Consider the following 20,323-nt stretch of genomic DNA (forward strand, 5'->3'; position numbering starts at 1 on the left):
ACTTAACAACTATTTTTGAGTGCTTATTACGCTGTCAGTAATGTTCTAGACCCAGGGGTTGGCAAACTGTAACCTGTAGGTCAAATCCAGCCTCCTGTCTGTTTTTGTCAATAAGGTTTTATTGGACTGAGTCTATGCTCAATCATTTGTATGTTATCTGTGGCCTACAACAGTGGAGTTGAGTAGTTGCAACAGAGACTGTATGACCTGCAAAGACCAAAATATTTATGATCTAGTTCTTTACAGAAAATGTTTGCTCATCCCTGGTCTAGACTTTTGGAATGTAACAGTGAGCAAAATAGGTAACAGTCCCTGCCTTCACTTGACTTGAATTCTAGCGAGAGAACAAATGAGAAACAAGAGAAGTAAAGCATAGGATGTTACAGGTGCTAAGGAGAGGAAAACTGATGCAGGGAAAGGGTCAGGAGTGTGTGTATGGGAGAGGGAGGTGCGATTTTAGCCAGGGTGGCAGGCGGCAGCTTCACAAAGCCCTGCACCTTCTGCGGGGAGTGGCCAGTGCAAGAGGGGAGGTCTGGAGGACTCTGTTGGCCATTGGAGGTCTTTGGCTTGGAGTGAAGTGGGGACTCCTGGAGGGTTTTGAGAAGAGATGTGACACGGTCTGCTCAGGATTTATTAAGATTCCTCTGGCGGCTATGCGGAAAATAGACCAGAGAGTGCCAGGGACAGAAGGAGGGAGACCAGCAGCAGAGTCCATGCTGTTTCAGGCAAGAGGTGAAAGTGGCTTTGACCAGGAGGACGGTGGGATGGCAGTGTTATGCAGTTGGAGTCGGGAAAGAGCTCTTTCGAAGGTAGAGCTGTATATCTTGGATGTTGGGCTGTGGAACCTGAGAGGAAGAGACAGGCAAGGTTGCCTCTGGGTTCAGCCTGAGCACCTGGAAGGATGGAGCCACCATTAAATGAGCTGCTGAAGCCTGGAGGAGGACTGAGTTGGAGAAGATCAAGAGTTTGGTTTTGACCATGTTAAAAGTTGGAGATGCCTGCTGCATACTTAAGTAGAGATGTTGAGTAGGCAGTTGGTCATGAGTCGGGCTCAAAGGAAGAAGTCTGGGCTGGAGATGGAATTTCGGTATCATGAGCCATGTATGCAACTGGGATATATTGGACACGTGGTCAGCTGATGCCACAGTCCATGGGACTCATCCACACACAAACCCCTGTTGTATTTCTGTTTAATTAAGTTCATTTTGTTGGAGTCAGAGTTCAGCATCTCATTGTTATCAGTCGAAAGTTCCTTGAAAACTTCTTGGATGTTTGGAAACATTCCTTCCTGGATGCCAGGAAGGCTGGGTCTTGGAACAGTCCTCTGGGTTGTGCTGACCCACCAGGTAGTAGATTAACTTAGCCACAGTTGTCAGGAGAGGTCGTGTTACCTGTGTTATGGGAGTCCAGAGGTATCATATCTATTGGGTAGTCATTCTGAAATCCTACAAAAAAAGAATTGAGGCTAGGTTGGCATGATTTCCTGTTGTATAAAAAAAATTATTTTAATAAAAAATGTTTTTAGAAAGAGTGTAAGCAGGTAGAGGAACAAAGAATCTTAACCAGGCCCCACGCTCAGCATGGAGCATGATGCGGGACTCAATCCCACAACCCTGGGATCATGAATTCAGACCGAATCAGAGTCAGACGCTCAACCCACCGAGCCACCCAGATGCCCCACACGTGATTTCCTCTTAACGCAAACTGGCTCTTGTGAGGTCTTGCCTAACTATACTTGGCAGATGCCTCCTTCAAAAGATTGTTGATGTGTATTACTAAGCTTGCTAGTTCTCTTGTGTCGTAAGTTCTTACTAGTAATACATGGTTGTATCTCATCTCTCACAAAGATCGAATTACCTGGGTCTTCTGTAGGCAAACTTGAATCATCTCTGGGGGTGGAACCCAGGCATCAGTATTTCAAAAATAGTCCCTGTGAGTTTCTGATGGACACTGAAGACCAAGGACCACTGACTGACTAACAGCTTCCCAAAGATCGAACACCGTTCTGTGCATATTTCCATATTTCTGCCTAAGGGTTGGAACTGCCTCATCCCCAGAGCATGAGATGCATCGCTGCAGGTTCTTCTCAGAGCAGGAGAAGACTTGTACGGTAGGGTATGTGTGCATCCCCGTGCGGGCTCGGCAAGTGATTGGGGAGGAAGGGGGCTTGGTCCACGGGTGTCTTAGACATACTCAGTTCCTGATGCCTCGTTGGAGCTGGCGGTGTCCTCCTTTTGCCCAGATAGGACATCGGGGAGCTTGGAATTGAGTCAGCTCTGACGACTGCCAGAGCCCCAGCCTCTGCCTCCGTGTTGCTGTGTTTATTTTCCCTCCTGGTCAGACAGGGACACCTGGATTGGTTGAGTTTAGGAGGGTAATTGAGTGGGTATCTCACACTTGTCAATTAAAAGCCTGTGAATATAAAACTACCCACCTAGGCGTCTGGGTGGCTCAGTGGTTGAGTGTCCGACTTCGGCTCTGGTCATGATCTCACAGCTCGTGAGTTCGAGCCCCTTGTTGGGTTCTGTGCTGACAGCTTGGAGCCTGGAACCTGCTTTGGATTCTGTGTCTCCTTCTCTTTCTCTGCCCCTCCCCAGCTCACTGTCTCTTTCAAAATTAAAATTTTTTTTAAAACTCCCCACCTAATGAATGACTTTTATCTGCAGATGTTTATTGGTGTATTCTGTTGGTCAGGATGTGACTGAGATTGTATGCTAAGCTCAGTTGACTACCTCTTTTTAAAAAAAATTTTTTTTTTTAATGTTTTACTTATTTTTGATACAGAGAGAGACAGAGTATGAGAGGGGGAGGGTCAGAGAGAGAGGGAGACACAGAACCAGAAGCAGGCTCCAGGCTCTGAGCTAGCTGTCAGCACAGAGCCTGACGCGGGGCTCGAACCCACGAACGTGAGATCTGACCTGAGCCGAAGCCAGAGGCTTAACCGACTGAGCCACCCAGGCACCCCTGACTACCTCTTTTAAAGTCTCCCATTGAAACCATTCTTCATCAAGTGGACTGGGTGCATTTCTGTCTGTCTTAAATGTAAGAAAGGTGTCTGTCCTATTTTAAGTAGTAGAAGGGAGATTTATTGATGGCCTTAAAGCTTAGGCTAGGCCTTCTCAGTGTCACGGAACCAAATGTGGCATTTATGAGAATTCTGGGTGTTCATTAAACACTGTTCACCTGTAAAACAGATAAATGTATTTTTATTTTTAATTAATTTTTAAAGTTTATTTTGAGAGAGAGGAAGAGACAGCAGGAGTAGGTGGAGGCGGGGAGAGAGATAGAGGGAGAGGGGGAGAGAGACGGACTCTGAAGCAGGCTCCATACCATCAGCGCCGAGCCTGATGCTGGGTTCAAACTTCTAAACTGTGAGATCATGACCTGAGCTGAAACTGAGAGTCAGAGGCTTAACAGACTGAGCCCCCCAGGCGCCACCCCACCCCCTCCATTTTAAGTGAGTTTTCCTTTATTCAGTTTCCCAGGAGAGAGCATCAGACTAGAGCCACAGGATCCGGGTGCGAGTCCGTGATCGTGCACTCACTAGTTGTGTGATCTTCGGCAAGCCACCTAATTATTTCAGGCTTCTACAAATTGGGAAAATTAGATTTAATCTCGGTGTGTTCTAGAAGTTATGTTTTAAGTGTAATAAACGAATAGGATTCTCTACACTTATTTTTCTTCCCCACTTGCAGTCCAGAAGGGCAAGTGAGCAGGGAGGAGTTGTGGTAGTGTGTAATGTGACCTGTTTGTTAGTAAATGCTTCGTAGAAATTAAGGTCTATTTAAAAAAAAAAAAGAAAAAGCCACAAAGGAGAATATAATTTATACCCAGAACTGGGCAACTATCTGTGGAAGCACTTTGAAAATTATAAGCTGAGGGATGGCTCAGTCCATTAAGCCTCTGACTTTGGTTCAGTTCATGATGTCAAGGCTTGTGAGTTCGAGCCCTGCGTTGGGCTGTGTGCTGACAGCTCAGAGCCTGCAGCCTGCTTTGGATTCTGTGTCTCCCCCTCTCTCTGTCCCTCCTCTGCTCATGTGTGCATGCTCTCTCTCAAAAATAAAAAATTAAGAAAGAAGGAAAATTATAAGGTGGTGTAACTACATCCACCAGAAGTCTCAGGAAAGCCGCTTCGCAGCAGAGCAGTGGTGGACACTGCTCAAGTTCTAGCTCCTGGCACCCACCTTCTTTCTATTAATGGTGCGGACATGTTGATCTCAAGACTCCAACCCTGCAGAGCTGGAAGAAACTAAATTGTCGTTGTTGTTGTTGTTTTAAAAAAAATCTTTTTAAATGCTTATATATTTTTGAGAGACAGATAGAGAGACAGCGTAAGCAGGGGAGGGGCAGAGAGAGAGGGAGACACAGAATCCCAAGCAGGCTCAGGCAGGCTCCAAGCTGTCAGCACAGAGCCCGACGCAGGGCTCAGATTCCCGAACCTTGAGATCATGACCTGAACCGAAGTTGGACGCTTAACCGACTGAGCCACCCAGGCACTCGCTAAATTTTTGCTGTTTAAGGCACCCTGGCTGTGGTACTTTGTTGGGGAGCCCAAGCGAGCGAGGCAGCCCACATGCCCCACGGAGGACTTGGTTGAAGTCAGTGCCACTGGTTGTCGTGGATCAGAGCAGTTCTGTGAGGCGAACGTGATGACCGCTACACTAGGGAAACCAGAGCAGTTCTGTATCGTGGTCGTTGTGCTTTGTCACGCGGAGTCTCTAAGGATCCTGACCCCGCGGCCCTAACCTTCTAGCTGCCCTGCTTGTAGACCTGCCGACTCCTAAATATCGATTCAAATTCAGGTAAAAATCCCCAAAACTGTTCAGACTTGGGGATGGCCATCTCCTTAAACTCTTCAGAGCACTTTCCTGAGGAGGAGAAGGAGTCCTGCCCAGGGACAGGGAGGTGGCTGTTCAGAGGATAATTCCTGCTCCTGGAATCGGATTGCTCACTGTTGTTGTCACCAGGTTTGTGCTCCGCTGCCCCCGGGGCTGCCCTGTGTGCGTTGTGTTCTTTTGGGCATCAGGGTAACCCAGACTCCGTGCCCTGAGCGTACTCTCTTCCGTCTACACGCACATTTAACCAGATTGTTCTGCTTCTGGGCACACCCCACGCAAATCCTTCATGTGTCTGTTACTGATAGTGGATAAGGGCTGGCTCTGTTCTCTGGCAAACCCGGAATCCTCCTGCCCAGGCCCCCTTCTGAATGTCATGTATTCTGTGGTTTTCCTTGAAACTGACGGCTCGAGGAGAAAATCAGCCCCTCCCTGAGCCAGCCCAGTTAGGATCCTCTCCCTCCCTCCCTTCCCCTCTCTGCTAGGAGCCACTCCGAAAGTAAATGGAAGTCCTGAAGGGAAATACCTTGAGGCCGCCTCATCTCCCCGCTTCTGGCGGGGACGGATCCCTTTCCTGGCAGGGGGAGGCGCGGGCTGTCGCACCGCCTCCAGGAAGGATGAGGTGCAGCAGGAAGGAGTCCCACCGAGCAGCGCTTTTGAGGAGGGCTTGCTTGCTTGCTGGCAGCTTCTGGATCCTACGATCGCCCCGGGGGCAGCAGCACAGAGGCTGTGCAGAGGTTGCAGAGAGGCGGTGCCGATGGCCTCGGTCGATCACGATTTGATTATACTCTGAGTGGAACCCTTGAGGTGGCCCGCAGCTGGCTGGAATGAGCTGGCCCTGGGGCACGCAGACGGAAGGGCTGGGTCAAAGCCACTATGCGGTTTCCTCCCCCTCAAGGCACAGATTCCCAGCGAATGGCAAGCAATTCCCGTTGAGCCGGTGGTGAACCTGTGCCAGGCCACGTGGGGTACATAGAGACAAGGGAGGCCAGCGTGTTCTTCCAGGACCCTGGTCACCAGGCTGGAAGCCAGGCAGCTTCTCCTCCTCCCGTGGCTCCTGGGGGGCTGCTGGTGGCCGGAGGTGCCGTGCCACACTTCCTGCCCGTTCCGTGCTCACTTCCTCCTCCTGCCCCGTGTTCCCACTTAACTGTGTTCTCTGGAACCGTCTCTGCCCCTCTGCACATACCCCTACTCCTAGGCCAGTCCCATTTACTGGTTCCCACAGAAATCCACTGGCAGTGGGGTGTGGGGAGTTTTGAAGATCCAGGTTGAAGGTCCTGCTCCCGTCTGTCTTTTCTCAGTTCCCTTCCGTCTCTGACGTCCCCCCTTCATGGTGGGCACAGCCCTTCTGATCACTCCAGGACTTTGATGGACAGGTTCCCATCTTACTATGGGAGTTCCTGCAGAGCTACCGCAACATGGTGACATCTGTCTCCAGCCAAGGAAACTGAGGGGCAGACGTTAAATTTTGTGCCCAGAGCAACGAGATTTAGTGAATGGTGCGGATGGGGCTGTGTGGCCAGCGTCGGTGTCGAAGGATCATGCAGAGGTCCTTGGAAGGCCGAAGAGGGAGAGTTAGGTTCAGGCACGTGTTGGCACAAGGCGCTGGGGCGGTGCAGGAAAGGCTTCTGGGGACCATGGTGCCTGTAAGACTACACTGAGTTTTACTTTGTGCAGAAATTCTCTTTTCTGTCCTTAAGTCTCTAAAAGAAGAGCACCTCCAGAAGCATGGTTCATTACAGATGATGACTTCCTTCCCTGGGCTTAGCAATTCCAGGTTGATGTTCAGGCCCAGTCCTGACTCTGGACGTGGCCCCTGGCCCCTGATGGATTTTATTAGCCTTGGGTTAGAGTGTAGAGAAAAGGGTTTGTGTTCTTCCTATCCGGGTCTCCTAATAGGCAGTCATCGGAGAAAGTGGTTTGGTGTGGCAGTTTTTCTCCTACCCCGCTGCCCACAAAAGAAAAAGAAATCCTACCTTGGTGTGGTAGGAAATCAGGCCGTTAATAAGTTTTTGATTGCCCAAGGTCAGAGCTGTTGCCAGTCTCTGTTGTTAATTTTTCTTTTTGCCTGTGTCATGTGGTTCTAACTCTTGGTCTGCCCAGTTCAGTCCTGGTTTACATCCTTTATCACACTGTAATTATTAACAGGACCTCCTTTTACTCTTCAGAGGGTCTTAGGTCAGATGATAAATGATACTGCTTTAACTGAGCTTAAGGTCGTGTTCCATAAGATATGCCCCTCATCCCGCCATGGAACTTGGGCAGCAAATGTGGTCAAGGGTGATGCCAATATTCACTCAACTTGTACCAGGAGTAATCGCTAATGAAAACCAACGATCACCCCCGCCTGAGTGGGTACCCTCGGACCTGTGACCTGTGCTTGTACCTAAGAACGACGGCTGTGAAGGTTACAGGGCGAGCATGTGGTCCTGGAGACTTGCTGTTCTCTTTGCTTGGAACACACGGACCCCGCTCTGTCCTTCGGGTCCCGGTCCACGCCTGGCTGCCTCCCAGAGCCCAGCCTCATCTCCCCAGCCAGACTACCCGCCCCGTCCTCAGCCACCCGCATCTCTTCACTTTGTTTTCTGTCTGGTCATTGTCATTGTTCTGAACCTGCCTTAGTTTGGTTGTCCCCTGATTTCCATCCTGAATGGGAGCTCCATAAAAGATGTTATCTGGGACCTAGGATCTAGAGAAGTGCCTGTCCCATGGTAGGCAGGGGGTTAGTGAATGTTAAAATTTCTATTTCTTACAGTCCTGTTGTTGAGATCCCTGGTTTAAAAAAAATGAGTTGTGGGTTGCATCTTTTTTTTTTTTTTTAAATTTCAATGTTTTTCTTTTTTAATGTTTAAAAAATGTTTTTTAATGTTTATTCACTTTTGAAAGAGAGAGAGAGCGAGCGAGCAAGCACAAGATGGGGAGGGGCAGAGAGAGAGGGAGACACAGAATCCAAAGCAGGCTCCAGGCTCCCAGCTCTCAGCACAGGGCCCGACATGGGACTTGAACCCACCAACTGTGAGATCATGACCTGAGCCAAGGTCAGATGCTTAACCCACTAAGCCACCCAGGTGCCCCTTTTAATGTTTTTTTGTAACATTTATTCATTTTTGAGAGAGAGAGACAGACAGACAGACACTGAATGTGAGTAAGGGAGGGGCAGAGAGAAAGGGAGACAGAATCCAAAGCTGTCAGCACAAAGCCTGATCAATGCGGGGCTTAAACCCACAAATTGTGAGACCATGACCTGAGCCAAAGTCAGATGCTCAACCAACTGAACCGCCATCCAAGTGCCCCTCATGTTTATTTTTTGAGAGAGAGAGAGACAGAGAGACATAGAGACAGAGTTCAAGCAAGGGAGGGGTAGAGAGAGAGGGAGACAGAATTTGAGGCAGGCTCCGGGCTCCCAGCTGTCAGCACAGAGCCTGACATGGGGCTTGAACTCAAACTGTGAGATCATGACCTGAACCAAAGTCGGACACTTACCCTTTTGGGCCACGAAGGCCTCCCCCTTTCTTTTTGTTAAATTAATAAAGGTGTTGCGCACATGCTGTGCTTTGAGAGTGTTGGAGGGCGCTGGCCCTCTTTGGAGGAAGAAGGAGGAGGTGCATCTCTGCTCTTGGGTTTCACAGTCGGGTCCTCACTGCTCTCCACTCCTGCGGGGCATATGTGGGAGGGCTGCTCTGTCTTCGCTTGGAGTCTCCTTCCTCCTGATGACGTGCAGGCGACCTTCATGGAGGGGTGAGGCTTGCTGGAGGGAATCAGAGTTGCCTGGGAATGGCATTGTGATGGCTGGGGTTAGCCTTGGGGGCACAGAGGAGAGTTGGGAGCCAGGTGTGACAGACTGTGTGTGAAGTATATCTGTATGGTAGTCCCATCGCTTGCTGACTAAACCTGTTTGTGTTGTTTTCAGTTGCTTTTTTTTTTTCCATCACTGAGTTTTTGTGGTTATAGCAGACGGTTTTCAAAGCGAATGGGAGGAGATCCTAAGATTACTAGGAAAGCTGTTTTAGCATGTCCTGAGATTCCCTATGGAGTTTTCCCTCCTCTGCTTCCTACCGAGTAAGCCCTTAACAGACCACGTACGTACGGAGGCTTTTCAAAGGATGTTTTTGTTCTTCTGAATACACAGCTATTCAGGCTCAAGGTTGCTGTTTGTAGTTGACCTAATGTGTCAAAGAATGAACTAGTTTAGCTGGAATTTTCTTAAAATCAGTCCCATTGACATAGTATTGCCTAATAGAAAAGCACATAATTTATAATTAGCTTCTCCCCCCCCCCCGTAACTCTGAATAACAGGCGGAGAGGTTGTTTGAGTTGGTGTGTTATCGTTTTTGGACAGCTGTTCTCCATATTGTGTATGAAATACTGTACACGCTGGTCTTCTTTTTTCTGGTACAATTGTTTTTGCTTGTCTGAAGTGGCCGACACATTCCATTTTCTGGTCTGCAATCACTGCCGAGAGCTCTAAACAACTTAGTTGCCTAGAAGAGAGATGGAGGGGGATAGTCTGGAAGAAGGACAGACTTGGTCTGGAAGATCGGGTTCAAGTTCACAGCCAGCTGGAGCACTGGGGGGTTTTTGATCACACCTTCCCTTCTGCCTCGGGGCTGTGAGAGCCTTATATGTTTTGTCTGCCGACTTTAAGCAGTCTGTTATTACCTTGTGGGTATTTTCCAGAAGCGTGAAATCATATCCCTGCTTATTAACCCTTTGCCTTTTCTCCTGGGAATCTAGGTTGGGGACATGATACAACTTAAAGGAAAAACTAGGCTCTACTGTGTTAGATGTTACTGTGTTTACTTGAAGTAAAATCTTGGCTTTGTAACCACCTGCCATTTCCCTCCACACCTCATACCGTCGGCCAAAAAATAATTTTGGATTGTACAGCAGCCCAGGCATTGGGCTGACGGCTCTGTCAGTGTTCAGCTGGGCCTTACATAATAAAAATTAATCGCTTTGCTGTGTGATGATCTAGAGAGAAATCTGATGGCCAGGATGGAGGAGAAGGGAGCTGGAGCAGAAATAATAGCCGAAGCAGATGTGTGAATAAAACCCTGGAATCAGCTGGAAGAGGCAAGGACAGAGCAAGAGGGTCTGTGGTGCTAAACCAAGTCTTAGGTCCCCCATTTACCCGGTGGAACAGAAAAACATGCACCAAATACCACCTCCGTGGACGTGTGGCCTTGATTTTAACTTTGTGTATTTTCATTGATCTGCTTCTCGGGGGAATTGAAGGCGTGACTTTGTCCATAGGTGGGCCTGAAGAGTCATGACCCCAGGTACCAGGCATGAAAGGAAGCAGTAACGAGGGGTGCGATTCAGGACTTCACACCTGAGTCTGCAGCGCTGCCCTTGAAATTAGCTCCTAGATCCGTCAAAGCTGAAAAAGTCACCAGGAAAATAAAGTGTCTCAAAATCATAACACCACGTGCTGTTTGGAGACTTGAGAAAAAAAGGTTGGGAAGCTTTTTAGATTTCCAAATAAGGGGACTTGTTCCGAATAAATGATTTTTGATTAGAGAAAACAGATGGCAATAGATACTTCTTCCTGAAATTTTTTGGCTAAATATCAGCTCTTCCTTTTTTTTTTGAAAACAGAAAATCAGTGAGGTCCTTAGTGGGTGTCTGTGTTATTTCTGGGGGCGTATGTGTGTTATTTCTGGGTTGAGTAGAAGGTGTGTAGGTTTTTCTAGAACGTGCTGTTTGTTACACCAGGCGCTTTGGAGGAAGCAAGAGAGGTAGAAGCAACCTATGGCCCCTGGTGGGGCTTCTTGTCAACTCGGAGTCGAGTGGACTGCTCTTTGAGCTCCTAAATATGAGCTAATGGAATTTCTGGCAATTTTGAGAGAGGCTGGGCCAGGCCAGGCCCTGCCCGTGAAAGGTTGGTCTAAGGCCCATGAACATGGAAAACCTTGTAAGGGGATTTCACCACAAACACCTGATGTGCGCCCCCCTCCCGTGCTGGACCCTAAGAACATCCCCCTCCCCCTGCTCCCCCAGGAAGCTCCCTCAGATGTGTCCTTGACGTTAGCCATCCTGTGCTCTTTCAGTGCAGTCAGTAGTTCAGATTTCTCCCCAGGTCAGCTTCAAATGGCTTTTTCTTAGTAGGCAGAGCTTGCTTGGAACTCGTGGGTGGATGGGAGCTGCTGGGCGGTGGGGCATGTTTTCCAGGCTTTTGGCCGATGGTGACGGAGTGGGGACGGAGTCCTGTTTGCAGCCTGCAGGTCCGTGCGAAGCTGTGCGTGTGCAGGCCTGCGGTTTGTCCAGTAGAAAGAAAAGGATGGAAAAAAACCAAATGAACAAGCAAACATTTAAAAAAATAGAAAAGGAACCTACAGTTTTTATTAAATATTTATTTTGAGCGGGAGGGAAGAGAGCACGCAAGAGGAAGGGAGGGTCAGAGAGAGAATCCCAAGCAGGTTCAGCACAGAGCCTGATGTGGGGCTCGATCTCATGCCTGAGATCATGAGCTGAGCCAGAATGGAAAGTTGGATGCTTAACCGACTGGGCCCCCCAGGCGCCCCAAAGTTAACTAAGCTTGAACTTTACTCCAAGATGGTCCCGCTGCAATCCAGAGCATCTCAGAGTATCCCTGGGGGTTACTGCCAAGTCTTCATCTTCCTGCAAAGTCAGGGCAAACAGTGGTATTCCAGGGGCTAAGGTGATACAAATATTTGCCAAGGTTTTATAGACAAACCATTTGTTGATCATCGCTGTGGCCTCGGGGAGTAAGCAGCCTCCATGTGGGCTTCCTTCTGTGCAAGAACAGCCTGGCTGGTGGAGGGCCTGTGAACCCAGGGCCCATGTGTGACCTTCGTGTTCTCCTCCTAGGCCAGCTGCTGTGGCTTCCGTGCAGCGGCAGTGACCGCCTCTGCCCGTCTCACTGCAGACAGACCCGTCCTCTGACTCGGGGCAGATACTGTTGATAGAAGCCAGCCAGTGCGGATCACATTGCACACCCTCGTGTAATCTGTCTGCAGCTGTCTGGGCATTCATTTGCGAGCTGTGCTTTAAGACTGGAGTTAATCATAAGTCTGAGCCAAACTTTGTTACCGGTCAGGAGAGGCAGGCCAGCTGGCTATTTCTGGTTGGGACTCTTCTGCTGTATCTGCCACTGGTCATGATTTGACACCATCTCTGCCCCCTCAGAAAGGAGAACCCCTCCTGTGGGCGGCTCTGTCTAGTAACCCTCCCTCCGGCAAGTGCAAGTCCAAGTCCGCAGACCAGTCCCATTGCCGCCCCCGGGCACTTGGGGGAAATGCAGAGTGTCAGGCCAGCCCCAGGCTTTGTGAATCAGAATTTGCATCTTAACAGATCCTGGGAGATGCACCCACATGGACACCTAGGCCAGGCTCCTGTGGGTTGTAGCTGGGTTGCTACCTCCTCCAGGTTTGGGTGGGTGGGAGGGAAGAGGGGGAGTGTGGAGCACACAGTTTTAAGGCCTGAGCCCTGCGTGTGAGGGGCATGCATCCCCTCCTCTCCAATGTCACATGGTTTCACCTGACTGTAAGAGGAGGCTAGGAAATGGAGTCAGACCCTGAGCAGGGAATTCGGGGAGAGCGAGGGTCAGACTCACAAATGGGCCAAGGAGTGGATGAGGTGAGCTCCACGGTGGCTATGGGTCAGTGGTCGGCACATGCCCATCTTTGCTTCCACTGCTCCTTTTCTAGTGCTTTTTCTTTCTTTCCTTTTGTTTTTTAAAGGTTTATAGGTAAACCTTTTTTTAAAGTTTATTTATTTTGAGAGAGAGCACATGAGTCAGGTCAGGGCAGAGAGAGGAAGAGAGAATGCCAAGCAGGCTCTGTGTTGTCCGTGCAGAGCCCTGTGTGGGGCTCAGACTCTCTAACTGTGGGATCATGACATGAGCCACTAAGATCAAGAGTCGGACACTTAATCTACTGAGCCACCCAGGCACCCCTCTGGTGCTCCCCACCCCTTTCTTTTCCATTCCTTAAATTTATTTGAGAGCATGGAGGAGAGGGGCAGAAGGAGACAGAGAGAATCTTAAGCAGGCTCCATGGTTAGCATGGAGCCTGACTCGGGGCTCAATCTCATGACCCTGTGATCGTGACCTGAGCCAAAGTCGGGAGTTGGACACCTAACCCACCAAGCCACCCGGGTGCCCCTCTAGTGCTTTTTCTTTTCTCTTTGTTTTTTAATGTTTTTATTTTACTTATTTTCTGAGTCAGAGAGTGCGCCAGCATGTGCTAGCTGGGGAGGGGCAGAGAGAGAGAGGGAGAAAACCTCTCACAGTCAGTGCAGAGCCTGACCTGGGGCTCAAACCCCTGAACTGCGAGATGATGACCCGAGCTAAAACCGGAGTTGGACGCCTATCCCACTAAACCACCCAGGTGCCCCTCTAGTGCTTTTTGTTAGATCACTAGATTAGTTAAATTATTTAAAAAGTATATTTACTACTGATTAGAGAAAAAAAATACTAATTCTGTTCCTAACTACAAATGACATCTGTTTAATAGTTGGATGACTCACTTTGACTGAGAAAATAACCAACATCTAAGAGCTACACAGATGGGGATTTTCCTCCCGTCTCCCTCTCTCCCTCCTTTTATGATGGAGAATGACCAGCATATCCAACAGCAGGGGGAACAGTATCTCGTACCCCTGAGACCCGTCTATGAGGGTCTGCAGTTTTCAGCTCATGGCCAGTCTTGGCCCCAGCTCTGTTCTTTCTCACCTGGAGGTTTGTGTCCTTTTTTTTTTTTTTTTGGGTAGGTCCGATGAGTGAACAGTTGTGTCATGGGCTGGATTGTGTGAACTCATAGTGGAACCCCAATGCCTAGCACCTCAGAAGGGGATGGTATTTAGAGACAGGGCCTTTAGAGGGGTGGTTACAATGCAGACAGTAGGGTGGGCCCCAATCCGGTCTGACTGGTGTCCTTAGAAGAAGAGAAAGTTGGGGCACACGTAGATGGTGCCTGTGCACAGAGGAGGCCGGGTGAGGACACAGAGGAGGCCACGCACCAGCCAGCGAGAGCGGCCTCAGGGGACGTGAACGCTGCAACACCTTGATCTTGGACTTCTAGCCTCCACAGCTGGGAGAAAGCGAACTTCTGTTTGTTCAGGCCGTCTTGTGTGTGCTTTTCTGTTAGCTGCTGTAGCAGCCTCCTATACATAGTATTGCTGGGTTTTTTTATTCTTTTTGTTTCTTTTTTGTTAAAGGGAAGGTAGCAAAACCTACTTTTCTTAATAGGTCACTGTATACGTTTGTTACGTGATTTTCACACGTATTTCTAGGAAATGGTCAATATGATTATACAGAACATACATTGTTAGGTCATCCATTGTACCTCTCATTTAACATCACAGTTTCTTAACCTTCATGTCATAAAACAGGCACAGAATATTATATGAAATAAAGGCGTAGCTCAGAGAACTATTATAAGGTTTACCATCCTTGTAACTACCACCCAAGTTGCAGAATAGGATTTTGCCAGCTTTTCTTTCCCACCTGTCCCCATATTCTGTCCCAGTCACAAGCCCTTTCCGTCACTCAAAAAGAATTAAAAGTTGCCTTGAAACTCTCCATGGTATTTCTTTTAAGTCTTCATAGGTATATATTTCTTTTGTAGTAATTTTTAAAAAGATTTTAAGTAATATCTACACCCAACGTGGGGATCGAACTCACAACCCCTAGATCAAGAGTTGCATACTCTACTAAGTCAGCCAACTATCCCTACTTTGTCTTATTAAAAAAAAATACTGTTTTGAGGAGGTAGGGGTAGAGGGAGAGAGAGAAAAAAATTCCAAGCAGGCTCAGTGCTGTTAGTGCAGAGCCCTGCGTGGGGCTCGATCTCAGAAACCGAGAGATCATGATCTGAGTGGAAACCGAAAGTCAGATGCTCAGCTGACCAAGCCACCCAACTGCCCAAATTCTTTGGATTCTTTAATTCTGACCCATATAATCATTCTTCATGAAAATATATATTTGACACCTTCTCTGCCCCAGGCATTAGCCTAGGCATTGGGGAGAGAAAGTCCTGGCCTTCTTTCCTAAGATTGAAAGGTTAGTTTTGTGGAGTAAACTTCTAAAAGTTAAAAAGAGGATACCTGGAGGCAAAGGATACGCTGGCTTTGTAGGTTTAATCACAATATTGTTTAAAAAAACAAAACGGGATCAGTTTGCGATATTACAACCTTGTAAATGTCTCTGAACTCATAGCCCAGCCAAATTTGGAATGAAAATAAAAACATATATATGTTAGAACATATATATAAAAATTGGATCTGACCCGTGATTCTCGGGAAGGCTGCAAGTTTCCCAGTGTGATTACTGTTGGGTTTTCTGCACATGTTGGCTGTTCATCTGCGGTGGCCCTTTCACCAGTGAGGTAGGGGCCAACTTTTCTCCTCATCGGTGCCCCTGACTCAAATCCTACCTTCTTCATGGCGGGGTGGCAAAGCCCAGGCGCTCACCTTCCCTCCTTGCTTCCGTCCCTCCTCATGCATGTTGCTGCTGTCACTTCGCCTAGCTGTCTGGAACCTTCTCCTGCTTGTATTTTGAGCCACTGGGGCGCGTGCCATGGGCCGACAAGAACGCCAGGGGCTGGTGTCCTCATTCAGTGGCTGGTCCGTCGGGCAATGTCTGAAATCCCTGGTTTCTGCTCTTCCCTCAGAGATCTGCCTTTCCTTTCCAGGCGTCCTCAGGCCAGGTACGCAGAAGCCTAGGATTTTGGTCCTAGTTCAATCATTTAACTGGCCTCGATGTTTGAGGTCTTAGGCCAGGTTTTCCCTCTGGGGCTCATGGGCTGCACCAGATTTTCTAAGGTGTGTTCTCTAACGGCCTGGGATTGAAGACTTCCCCCACCTTCACGTGACTCTCTTGATGGAAGCATGATGAAATCTCCATGCACCTCCAGCCCAGACCCATGCGGAGAGCTTGTTTAAAATGCAGATTGTCTGGGCACCCGCGACTCTTGGTTTCAGCTCAGGTCATGATCTCATGGTTTGTGAGATCGAGCCCTGCATCGAGCCCTGCTTGGAGCCCTGCCCTGCTTGGAGCCCTCGGGCTCTGCACTGACAGCAGGGGGCCTGCTTGGGATTCTGCCCCCACCTCTTCTCTCTCTGCCCCTCCCCCTGCTCATGCATGCAAACTTGCTCTCACACTTGAAAAAAAGAATAAAATGCAGATCCTCAGTTTCTGCCTCCGATCTTTGGAAACAGAACCCCAATGAGTGGGGTCTGAGTTTATTTTTAAGGAGCTTCTCTGATGATTTCATTGTAGGTTAAATGTGGCAACTGCCTCCTAGAATTGGAGCATGTGATCACAAGGCTAGGGGAGGGAGCTTGTAACGTATTCCTGGTCTTCTGCTTCTGGCAGAAGGGTTCACAGTGATAGTGATGGGCTGGTGGGCACCAGGTCTGGGACTATATGGTTTTGTATTAACTGAGGTGAGGACGAGGTGGCCATGGGGGAAGATGCAGAGTGGGGACCTGACCTTGAGGCCAGGAGGAGCTGAGGAGGCGGTGTCCTGAGATGGGAGCTCCTGGTCTTGAGCTCTGGCCACAGCGTCCCGTGCACGGACAGCTGGTCCCCGCTACCTGGCGTTCACCCAGACCTCACAGGTGAAGGGCGCAGCCCTCAGCAGACTGCCCAATTTTCAGACACCTCTCATCAGCTGCAAGTTCGCAGGGTCCCCAGGCCGCCTTCATTTCTAACCCAACTGGCTACAAAGTCTGGGCTTCCCCCAACCCACTTAGGTTCAGTAATTCGCTACAACATGCAGCTCGGGAACGTGCTGTATGTACAATTCCAGGTCTATTATAGCAAACGGATACAAAGTGGAACCAAAGGGAAGGTGAGGTCTCAGAGGACAGTCCCGGACTTGACGCTTTCTTGTCATATCCCTCTGGAGTCAGGACGTGTCCCCCTTCTGGCACATCTGTGTGACAATATTCAGAGTACCGCGGACCGGGAAGGTTCCCCCACGCTTTGGTGTCCGAGTTGCTGTTGTGGCCCTGTCATGTAGGTGTTCTCAGGAGACTCACTGATGGTGCTGTTGCCTGTCTCCAGCCTCCTCCCACAGACTGGGCCGGTGTCCCATCACTCAGCCCTCTGGTCACGTGTTGGTCTTTGGCGCCTCGCCAGTCCCTATCCTGAGTCACCTGTTAGCATATACTCCTTTGGGGCCACCATCAATCAGCATAAACCATCAGGGCCTGGACTCTTGTCCTGGGATTTGGAGGAAACAAGACACCAGGAATTGGGGACAGGTGGCAGCCAAAGTCGTTTTTCACCCAGCTTTGAGGCGTCTTTGACAAAATTATAAGGTATTTAGAGTAGAGTATGATGATTTAACGTATGCGTACATTGTGAGAGGAGCCCCTACCATCTAGTTAATTATCACGTCCATCGCCTCATATTTATTCCTCCCGCCTTTTAAAATTTTTTTGGCGAGAGCATCTGAGTGCTCTCCTAGGAAATGGCCATGACCAGGACGGTGTTGTCAATCACAGTCACCGTGTTGCCCGTTACGGTTCCCACCCTCACTCATTTCATAGCTGCAAGTATGTACCTGTCACTAGTCTCTTTATTCCCCCTCTTGCCTCTGGCAGCCATATTTCTGTCTGTTTTGAGGACATTGACTTTGTTTTGGATTCCACATGCAAGTCTCTCCGACTTACTGCACATAGCAGAATGCCTTCCATGTTCATCTGTGTTGTCACAAATAACAGGATTTCCTTTTTCAGAAAGCTTAAATCGTATTTCTTGTGTGTGTGTATACACACCATGTTGATATATACACACACACACCACATCTGATGTGGATACTGTGGTGAACATGGGAGTCCAGATACCTCTCTGAGGTAAGGATTTCATTTCCTTCAGATGCATACCCCAAAGTGGGGTTGCTGGACCATGGGGTGCTTCCGTCTTTAATTTTTCTTGAGGATCCTTTTTCTATAGTGGCTATTCCAGTTTATGTCCCTACCAAGGGTGTATGAGGGTTCCTTTTCCTCCATGTTCTCTCCAACACCTGTTACTTCTTTCTTTTTTTGTTGGTGAGAATGGCCATGCTAACAGGTGTGAGGCAGTGCCTCATGGTTTGATTTGTATTTCCCTGATGATGAATAACATTGACCATCTTGTCATGTACCCATCTATTGGCCATCTGTATGTCTTCAATAGAAAGATGTCTATTCAGATCTTTGGCTCATTTTTTATTATTTTTTAATGTTTTTATTTATCTTTGAGAGAAAGTGAGAGAGAGCAGGGGAGGGGCAGAGAGAGACACATGCAGAATCCGAAGCAGGCTCCAGGTGCCGAGTTGTCAGCACAGAACCAGATGTGGGGCTCACACCCATGAACTGTGAGATCATGACCTGTGAGATCATGACCTGAGCCAAAGTCAGATGCTTAACTGACTGCGCCACCTGGGCGCCCCTTAACCTTTTATTTTGAAATAATTTCAACCTGACAGAAGAATTGCAAGAGTGGTACACAGAACTCCTGTCCCCTCCTCCCGGATTTCTGAGCGTTAGATTCGACCATGTTTGCCATTCTTTTGTATTCTTCCTTTTTATCTGAACTGTTTGAAAGTAGATTGTTTGTACACATGATGCTCCATTACTCTGAACGTTTCAGCCTGCATTCCCTGCAAACAAGGACGCTTTCTTGCATAAGCATGGTATTCCCATCAAAATTCAGAAATTAACCTTGATACATTATTACCGTCTGATTCTCAGCCTGCACAACCAGTTTGTTTATATTACCCGATTTAGGCCCCGGGTAATGTGCTCTATTTAGTTCTCATCTTTGTTCAGTGTCTTTCAGTGTGGATCAGTTCCACAGTCTCTCAGGTCATTGATACTTTTAAAGACTATGTAGCTCACTACTCCGTAGGATGCCCTTCAATTTGGGCATGTCTGGTGAAGCAGACGCTCAGCGGTCTTTGCACGCAGCTCACTCAGATTACTGGTGGCGGTAACTTCTCTCATCTGGTGAAGATGGTGCCCACCAGGTTTCTCCATTTAAAGTTAATCACTAATTTCTTGGGGGTGTCTGGCTGGCTTAGTCGGTTGAGTGTCATGATCTCACCGTTCATGGGTTCAAGCCCTGCGTCGGGCTCTGTGCTGACAGCTCAGAGCCTGGAGCCTGTTTGGATTCTGTGTCTCCCTCTTTCTCTGCCCCTCCCCTGCTCACGTTCTGTCTGTCTGTCTGTCTGTCTCTCTCAAAAATAAACATTAAAAAAATTTAAAGTTAATTACTAATTTCTAAAAACTTTCTGACCACTTGTTCTTTGAAGCGATTATCTTCGGTAATTTATCAACAGAAGTCACCTCCTTCAACAGCATCATTAGAATATAGCATTGCAGTAGATTTTTGTTTATGTATTATGCGTCTTGCAACTTACCCTTAGTACCTTTGTGTTGGATTTTTTAATTTTGTAAAACCATATAAATCTTATTATTTTCCTCTATCTGTGCTCCTCACCACCTCTCACCTTTGATAGCTGTTGACCAGTATGCGATGAACGACCCCTTTCTAATATCATACTCTGATGGGAATAAATTAGGCGTATTTTGCTGGAAAGCACAGTTGCTCACAGACGTAGTTTAAAAAAAATATTTAGTAAATATATTGTAGAATTTTAAAATCTATTACTTTCAGAATATATTACTGCTATGGTAATTTTAAGGAATTAAGGATGATTTGATACAGAGATGCTTCCATTTATATTAATAGGGGTATCAAAAAGTTTTTCTGAGGGATGGCTTGAGTTGCAGTGTTTTCCTCTTGTTTTGATAGAGTAAATTAGTTATAGGATATTGAGTTTAAACTCTGATTTCTGATCACGTGGCTTATCTTTATGAGGGAGTAGCAGTCCCAGAGTTAGGAGGAGCCGTGGGAGGTAAGGTAGAGGGGAATGAGGCTGGGAGAGGGACCTGGGTCTAGTTTTCTTGCACACAGGAATATGGCTCATTGTACTGTCTTGATGTTCCTTTCAAATCCAATTCCTGATTGGTTTTCTTGCCTTCCAAAGTCCATCATCTACAAAGTGGCTTAAAAACTGTATTGGGCCCCTGGAGGGGCTCAGTTGGGTAAGTGTCTGACTCTTAGTTTCATATCAGGTCATGATCTCACGTTATTTGAGTTCAAGCCCCACGTCGGGCTCTGCACTGAGTGGCAGAACCTGCTTCAGATTCTCTCTCTCCCTCTCTCTCCCACTCGCTCACATGCTCATTTGCTCTCTTTCTCTCTCAAAATAAACACACTTAAAAAAAAAACTTGTACTATTTCTGCTTTATAGGATAAAAGATAATGTTCAGATTCTTATATTTGGAAGATAAGACCTTTGGTTAGTTACCCCGTCATCACGCCAAATCCCATGTGATTTTGAGCCACTTCCCTAGGCAGTATGTCTTTGCATGTCTGGTTTTGTTTTTCTGGAGAATTCTTCTTTTCCCTGGTCTCCTCAGTGGGCTCCAAATGATTCTTCTGAACTTGACTCAAGCTTTGTCCCTGTCTG

At 47.9% G+C, this 20,323-nt stretch overlaps 1 long non-coding RNA gene across 1 annotated transcript; it reads right to left on the reverse strand.

Moving 5' to 3' along the window:
* Window positions 1–610: 610 nt before the first annotated feature.
* On the reverse strand, window positions 611–5,702 carry LOC115290455. Its single transcript, XR_003908106.1, has 2 exons — window positions 5,362–5,702; window positions 611–1,445 (listed from the first exon to the last, which is right to left on the reverse strand). It is a non-coding gene; the product is annotated as an uncharacterized LOC115290455 (long non-coding RNA).
* Window positions 5,703–20,323: the final 14,621 nt, after the last annotated feature.

The sequence above is a fragment of the Suricata suricatta genome, chromosome 4 (genome assembly GCF_006229205.1).
Source record: "Suricata suricatta isolate VVHF042 chromosome 4, meerkat_22Aug2017_6uvM2_HiC, whole genome shotgun sequence".
Lineage (NCBI taxonomy): Eukaryota > Metazoa > Chordata > Mammalia > Carnivora > Herpestidae > Suricata > Suricata suricatta.